This window comes from Schistocerca serialis, unplaced genomic scaffold (genome assembly GCF_023864345.2).
Source record: "Schistocerca serialis cubense isolate TAMUIC-IGC-003099 unplaced genomic scaffold, iqSchSeri2.2 HiC_scaffold_1079, whole genome shotgun sequence".
NCBI classification, from domain to species: Eukaryota; Metazoa; Arthropoda; class Insecta; order Orthoptera; family Acrididae; genus Schistocerca; species Schistocerca serialis.
The window spans coordinates 22,501-30,000 of NW_026047271.1; the positions used below are offsets into that span (position 1 = coordinate 22,501).

The 7,500-nt window shown below is 51.8% G+C and overlaps 1 non-coding gene across 1 annotated transcript in view; it reads right to left on the reverse strand.

Annotated features, from left to right (window-relative positions):
* Window positions 1-1,747, reverse strand: part of LOC126431190 (small subunit ribosomal RNA) — a 1,909-nt gene extending 162 nt beyond the window's left edge. The window contains exon 1 of the ribosomal RNA XR_007577506.1: window positions 1-1,747. This exon is cut by the window's left edge and continues 162 nt beyond it. This is a non-coding gene — a ribosomal RNA (small subunit ribosomal RNA).
* Window positions 1,748-7,500: the final 5,753 nt, after the last annotated feature.

A 7,500-nucleotide genomic window follows, 5' to 3' on the forward strand; every position in this document is an offset into this window, starting at 1 on the left:
GGGCGGTGTGTACAAAGGGCAGGGACGTAATCAACGCGAGCTTATGACTCGCGCTTACTGGGAATTCCTCGTTCATGGGGAACAATTGCAAGCCCCAATCCCTAGCACGAAGGAGGTTCAGCGGGTTACCCCGACCTTTCGGCCTAGGAAGACACGCTGATTCCTTCAGTGTAGCGCGCGTGCGGCCCAGAACATCTAAGGGCATCACAGACCTGTTATTGCTCAATCTCGTGCGGCTAGAAGCCGCCTGTCCCTCTAAGAAGAAAAGTAATCGCTGACAGCACGAAGGATGTCACGCGACTAGTTAGCAGGCTAGAGTCTCGTTCGTTATCGGAATTAACCAGACAAATCGCTCCACCAACTAAGAACGGCCATGCACCACCACCCACCGAATCAAGAAAGAGCTATCAATCTGTCAATCCTTCCGGTGTCCGGGCCTGGTGAGGTTTCCCGTGTTGAGTCAAATTAAGCCGCAGGCTCCACTCCTGGTGGTGCCCTTCCGTCAATTCCTTTAAGTTTCAGCTTTGCAACCATACTTCCCCCGGAACCCAAAAGCTTTGGTTTCCCGGAGGCTGCCCGCCGAGTCATCGGAGGAACTGCGGCGGATCGCTGGCTGGCATCGTTTATGGTTAGAACTAGGGCGGTATCTGATCGCCTTCGAACCTCTAACTTTCGTTCTTGATTAATGAAAACATACTTGGCAAATGCTTTCGCTTCTGTTCGTCTTGCGACGATCCAAGAATTTCACCTCTAACGTCGCAATACGAATGCCCCCGCCTGTCCCTATTAATCATTACCTCGGGTTCCGAAAACCAACAAAATAGAACCGAGGTCCTATTCCATTATTCCATGCACACAGTATTCAGGCGGGCTTGCCTGCTTTAAGCACTCTAATTTGTTCAAAGTAAACGTGCCGGCCCACCGAGACACTCAATAAAGAGCACCCTGGTAGGATTTCAACGGGGTCCGCCTCGGGACGCACGAGCACGCACGAGGCGGTCGCACGCCTTCGGCTCGCCCCACCGGCAGGACGTCCCACGATACATGCCAGTTAAACACCGACGGGCGGTGAACCAACAGCGTGGGACACAAATCCAACTACGAGCTTTTTAACCGCAACAACTTTAATATACGCTATTGGAGCTGGAATTACCGCGGCTGCTGGCACCAGACTTGCCCTCCAATAGATACTCGTTAAAGGATTTAAAGTGTACTCATTCCGATTACGGGGCCTCGGATGAGTCCCGTATCGTTATTTTTCGTCACTACCTCCCCGTGCCGGGAGTGGGTAATTTGCGCGCCTGCTGCCTTCCTTGGATGTGGTAGCCGTTTCTCAGGCTCCCTCTCCGGAATCGAACCCTGATTCCCCGTTACCCGTTACAACCATGGTAGGCGCAGAACCTACCATCGACAGTTGATAAGGCAGACATTTGAAAGATGCGTCGCCGGTACGAGGACCGTGCGATCAGCCCTAAGTTATTCAGAGTCACCAAGGCAAACGGACCGGACGAGCCGACCGATTGGTTTTGATCTAATAAAAGCGTCCCTTCCATCTCTGGTCGGGACTCTGTTTGCATGTATTAGCTCTAGAATTACCACAGTTATCCAAGTAACGTGGGTACGATCTAAGGAACCATAACTGATTTAATGAGCCATTCGCGGTTTCACCTTAATGCGGCTTGTACTGAGACATGCATGGCTTAATCTTTGAGACAAGCATATGACTACTGGCAGGATCAACCAGGGAGCTGCGTCAACTAGAGCTGAGCAGCCGGCCGCCCGGGAGTGTGTCCCGGGGGCCCGCGCGAACACGCAAGCGTCCGCTCAATTATTCTGCAAACAGGAGGAGGCTGAGCTCCCCTGCACAACACACCTCGAAACCCTCTCAGGTCCCGGCGGCGCGCAGCGCCGTCCTAAGTACTTGGTCGGGTTCGAGAGAGGCGCAATCGCCCGGAGTTAGGCGAGTAGACGCTTTAGGTGCGACCACCCGTGCTCCCAACTGAGCTTGCCGCTGCCGACAGAGGCCCGGGAGCGTGCTGTCGTGGCATTGCCGGCGGGAGACAACACGCGCCACCTACGGTGACCGGCAGCTCCAACGCCAGCGCCACAGAAGGACAAAAGCCCTACTTGGGTGCCGAAGCGAACTCTCCCAGCACAGCGCACGCGCCAACACGTCCGCACAGCTGCGATACAAACCACCTGCGAGAACCGCTGGGGCGACCGAGCAGCAGACGGCGTCGCGGCGCCGAGCGCCGGGCGGCGGCGCATCCTCAGCGCACAAAGTCCTCAATCGGACCAGCACACTGCAGATGGCCACCGCGCTTCGCACCGGGCCCGCGAGGACCTACTTTGGCCGCAAGGCGCCGCGAGCAGGGGGCGCCGGCGCGCAGCTGCGCCGCCTGCCGCGTCCGTCGGCCGGCGCGCCTGCCACCGGCCGCCCCCACCAGCCGGCTGTAGCGCGTGCGCCCACGCACCGCGCTGCCAGCACGCCGGGCGGCCCCCCCTCACCGGCCGGGGACGGTCCCACCCAGCCACCGCCGCGTATCGCCTCACACCCAGATCCCCTTTCACGTTCGTGGGCATGGTGGGTCCCCTTTCACGTTCGTGGGCATGGTGGGTATCCCTGAAACAACCGGTTAATAGCTCGACCGATCGTCGCCAACACTGATTCACCTCTAGCGAGAACAACCGCACCACAACGGGTTACCGGTTGTTCATTTGCGTAACGTCACCAGCAAACGTACACGTCCATCGCCATTTGCAACGAGTATTGCATGCCTGTGTCAGGTGTCACAACACACTACGTCTGCCCACATAGACGCAACAACATGTGCACGCCTAGAGAACACGTGGAAGGTAGACCCCGTACGTATGCGGTGTCCATTGCGCGAACGACTGTCAGCCCGCCTCTGCAGCATGTCGCAGATGTGGAACGCGGTGCAACATGCTATCACGGTGTGTGAGAAGAGACGACTACGTCCGAATACACGCTCCACTACATCAACAGACTGCTCATGCTGATCGCCATCCAGGGCGTCCGTTCCTCCCACACGTCTGTATGGCGTACCACACTGCAATCCAGCTCTTATAGGGAGACGACACGTAGCTGCGTGCACAATATTTGGACTGTATGGTCCGCCGTTGCTAGGCGCTGTCGTCATACGGTCACATGGGCCACGATGTATCATTCAGTACATACGGAGCAATGTGCAGTACAGTTTGTGGGTTTTGCGTACATCGGCGGACAGGTGACAGGCCGTACCACAACGTAGGCTGAGTACGTCGGCATGCGAAGGGCATTGAACATGCAAACTTCTCACCGACCAGCTTGCGAAGGCAGGGGGGAAGGGGGGGGGGCATGTACGTCCTGCTGCTATCCACACTACAGTGTATAGCAGGAGCATGTGGAAAGTCAGCAACACCTGCAAGGTGTTTAACATGACGCGATACACAGGGGACCGGGCAGTGCGAGTAGCGAACTATATTGCGAGGGTTGCGGTTAGGCAACACTACACTACTTTAACGGGTTGCATAACAATTACAGAGCAGGTTCAGCGACAACGTGCGTCAGGTTAAGGCGCAATATAGTTTAGGTTACGGCGCACTTTAGGTTAGGTTAAGGCACATTATAGGTTAGGTTAAGGCACAACATGGGTTACGTTAAGGCACAACATGGGTTACGTTAAGGCACAACATGGGTTACGTTAAGGCACAACATGGGTTAGGTTAAGGCACAACATGGGTTAGGTTAAGGCACAACATGGGTTAGGTTAAGGCACAACATGGGTTAGGTTAAGGCACAACATGGGTTAGGTTAAGGCACAACATGGGTTAGGTTAAGGCACAACATGGGTTAGGTTAAGGCACAACATGGGTTAGGTTAAGGCACAACATGGGTTAGGTTAAGGCACAACATGGGTTAGGTTAAGGCACAACATGGGTTAGGTTAAGGCACAACATGGGTTAGGTTAAGGCACAACATGGGTTAGGTTAAGGCACAACATGGGTTAGGTTAAGGCACAACATGGGTTAGGTTAAGGCACAACATGGGTTAGGTTAAGGCACAACATGGGTTAGGTTAAGGCACAACATGGGTTAGGTTAAGGCACAACATGGGTTAGGTTAAGGCACAACATGGGTTAGGTTAAGGCACAACATGGGTTAGGTTAAGGCACAACATGGGTTAGGTTAAGGCACAACATGGGTTAGGTTAAGGCACAACATGGGTTAGGTTAAGGCACAACATGGGTTAGGTTAAGGCACAACATGGGTTAGGTTAAGGCACAACATGGGTTAGGTTAAGGCACAACATGGGTTAGGTTAAGGCACAACATGGGTTAGGTTAAGGCACAACATGGGTTAGGTTAAGGCACAACATGGGTTAGGTTAAGGCACAACATGGGTTAGGTTAAGGCACAACATGGGTTAGGTTAAGGCACAACATGGGTTAGGTTAAGGCACAACATGGGTTAGGTTAAGGCACAACATGGGTTAGGTTAAGGCACAACATGGGTTAGGTTAAGGCACACCATGGGTTAGGTTAAGGCACACCATGGGTTAGGTTAAGGCACACCATGGGTTAGGTTAAGGCACAACATGGGTTAGGTTAAGGCACAACATGGGTTAGGTTAAGGCACAACATGGGTTAGGTTAAGGCACAACATGGGTTAGGTTAAGGCACAACATGGGTTAGGTTAAGGCACAACGTAGGTTAGGTTAAGGCACAACGTGGGTTAGGTTAAGGCACAACGTGGGTTAGGTTAAGGCACAACGTGGGTTAGGTTAAGGCACAACGTGGGTTAGGTTAAGGCACAACATGGGTTAGGTTAAGGCACAACATGGGTTAGGTTAAGGCACACCATGGGTTAGGTTAAGGCACAACATGGGTTAGGTTAAGGCACAACATGGGTTAGGTTAAGGCACAACATGGGTTAGGTTAAGGCACAACATGGGTTAGGTTAAGGCACAACATGGGTTAGGTTAAGGCACAACATGGGTTAGGTTAAGGCACAACATGGGTTAGGTTAAGGCACAACGTAGGTTAGGTTAAGGCACAACGTGGGTTAGGTTAAGGCACAACATGGGTTAGGTTAAGGCACAACATGGGTTAGGTTAAGGCACAACATGGGTTAGGTTAAGGCACAACATGGGTTAGGTTAAGGCACAACATGGGTTAGGTTAAGGCACAACATGGGTTAGGTTACGGCACAACATGGGTTACGTTACGGCACAACATGGGTTACGTTACGGCACAACATGGGTTACGTTACGGCACAACATGGGTTACGTTACGGCACAACATGGGTTACGTTACGGCACAACATGGGTTACGTTACGGCACAACATGGGTTACGTTACGGCACAACATGGGTTACGTTACGGCACAAATTAGGTTAGGTTACGGCACAAATTAGGTTAGGTTAAGGCACAAATTAGGTTAGGTTAAGGCACAAATTAGGTTAGGTTAAGGCACAAATTAGGTTAGGTTAAGGCACAAATTAGGTTAGGTTAAGGCACAAATTAGGTTAGGTTAAGGCACAAATTAGGTTAGGTTAAGGCACAAATTAGGTTAGGTTAAGGCACGATATAGGTTAGGTTAAGGCACGATATAGGTTAGGTTAAGGCACGATATAGGTTAGGTTAAGGCACGATATAGGTTAGGTTAAGGCACGATATAGGTTAGGTTAAGGCACGATATAGGTTAGGTTAAGGCACGATATAGGTTAGGTTAAGGCACGATATAGGTTAGGTTAAGGTACGATATAGGTTAGGTTAAGGTACGATATAGGTTAGGTTAAGGTACGATATAGGTTAGGTTAAGGTACGATATAGGTTAGGTTAAGGTACGATATAGGTTAGGTTAAGGTACGATATAGGTTAGGTTAAGGTACGATATAGGTTAGGTTAAGGTACGATATAGGTTAGGTTAAGGTACGATATAGGTTAGGTTAAGGTACGATATAGGTTAGGTTAAGGTACGATATAGCGTAGGTTCAGATACACATTGTTGTAGGGAAAGGTGTATTGGGGGGGGGGGCGGCAGGTTCGTTGATAGTGATTATCGTAATTGGATGCCTGCGGTATTATCCGATTTGTCACGTCAGGATGCACTTTTGGCTCATGACAGGCGGCGCTCCGATTCCATGGTTGTGGCAGATCTGTGTCTTTCATTCCTGCCATTGTTTGTGTGCTGTGACAGGAGGCAGTATTGTGATGTTGGGTGCACCACTGTGTAGGACATGTGTGGGTGTTCGTGGCTTAGCTGAGCAATGTGCGGATGTCGGAAGGGTGGGATATTGTGTTTTCTGGGTGGACCTCCCGGTCTGGTAATGATAGTGTGGATTGTGTCATGTGGCGGAGAGGATGCACTGGATGTTCTTCCATGCTGGTGGTTAGATATTGTGTGTGATAAGAGAGTAGTGTGTGATAAGAGTGTCTGGCTGACGTGTGGTTCTCATTGTGTGCAGAGTCTTTCAGCATGTATAGGGACGGTTGTATATATTATCTGTATTCTGATGGCTCTGCATCTATTACTAATCAGTGCCGTGTATACGGTTACTCTAGTTCCAGTCGAAACTGTTCTATCTCTGTACATTAGTGACACTGCGGCTCCACTATGTTGCCGCCCCTGTCGGCCGTTTCCCCCAGTGTATGGCTAATGATTATCAGCAATCAGTCTATTAGTCAATACCGGTAGTGTGACGACGTCAAATGTCCGGGATGGGGGAAGCTACACCCTTCCCGTGGGTCAGGGCCTAGAAAGACTCTTCCCACGCAGGAGACTCGGACTGTCGTTACTCTTCCGAGACATATATGTGCCCAGCGTTTTTTTGCGGCTGCGAGTGCAACGCCAGGAGGCTCGGACTGTCGTTACTCTTCCGAGATATATATTTGCCCAGCGTTTTTTGCGACTGCGAGTGCAACGCCCACGGGTGCCGACATGGATGGGGCGCTTCCTAGCTGATGGCTCAGCATGAGAATCCGTACAGTGAGCAATGCGATCGCGTCTGTAGCTTGTACGTGGTACAGCTCGCAGCTCATGAATAGGGACAGCGGGAATGTCGCATATTGGAAATATCTCTTCATGAAACGCATGTTATAGGTGTGAATTGCACCTTACGAGTGCGGGAAACGTCCGCCGTTCATCCGCTGGCGATGCGAGTTGGGCGGTTGGGGTGGGGCACGAACGGGTGCAGGTGGTGTGATTGCCGGTCCACGACTTCGTGCGGCAGAGGCACTGGCGTATGGGTGCTGTGGTCGACAGAGGCTGCATGCTTTGTGGGTGGCGTCGAAAGATGGGCACTGTGGGCCCATCGATGTCTTAGTCGGCTTGGCGTCCCATAGATGGCGGTATCGTCGTTGCAGGAGCTCATGCTGAGGGAGACCTACAGATGGCGGTATGTTTTGTGGTGCGCTCGACATGGCGGACGTAGTGTTGTCCGATTCGCATAGATGGCGATACTGTTTTGCCAGCATGGTTGGCGTAGTTCCGTCGGATCC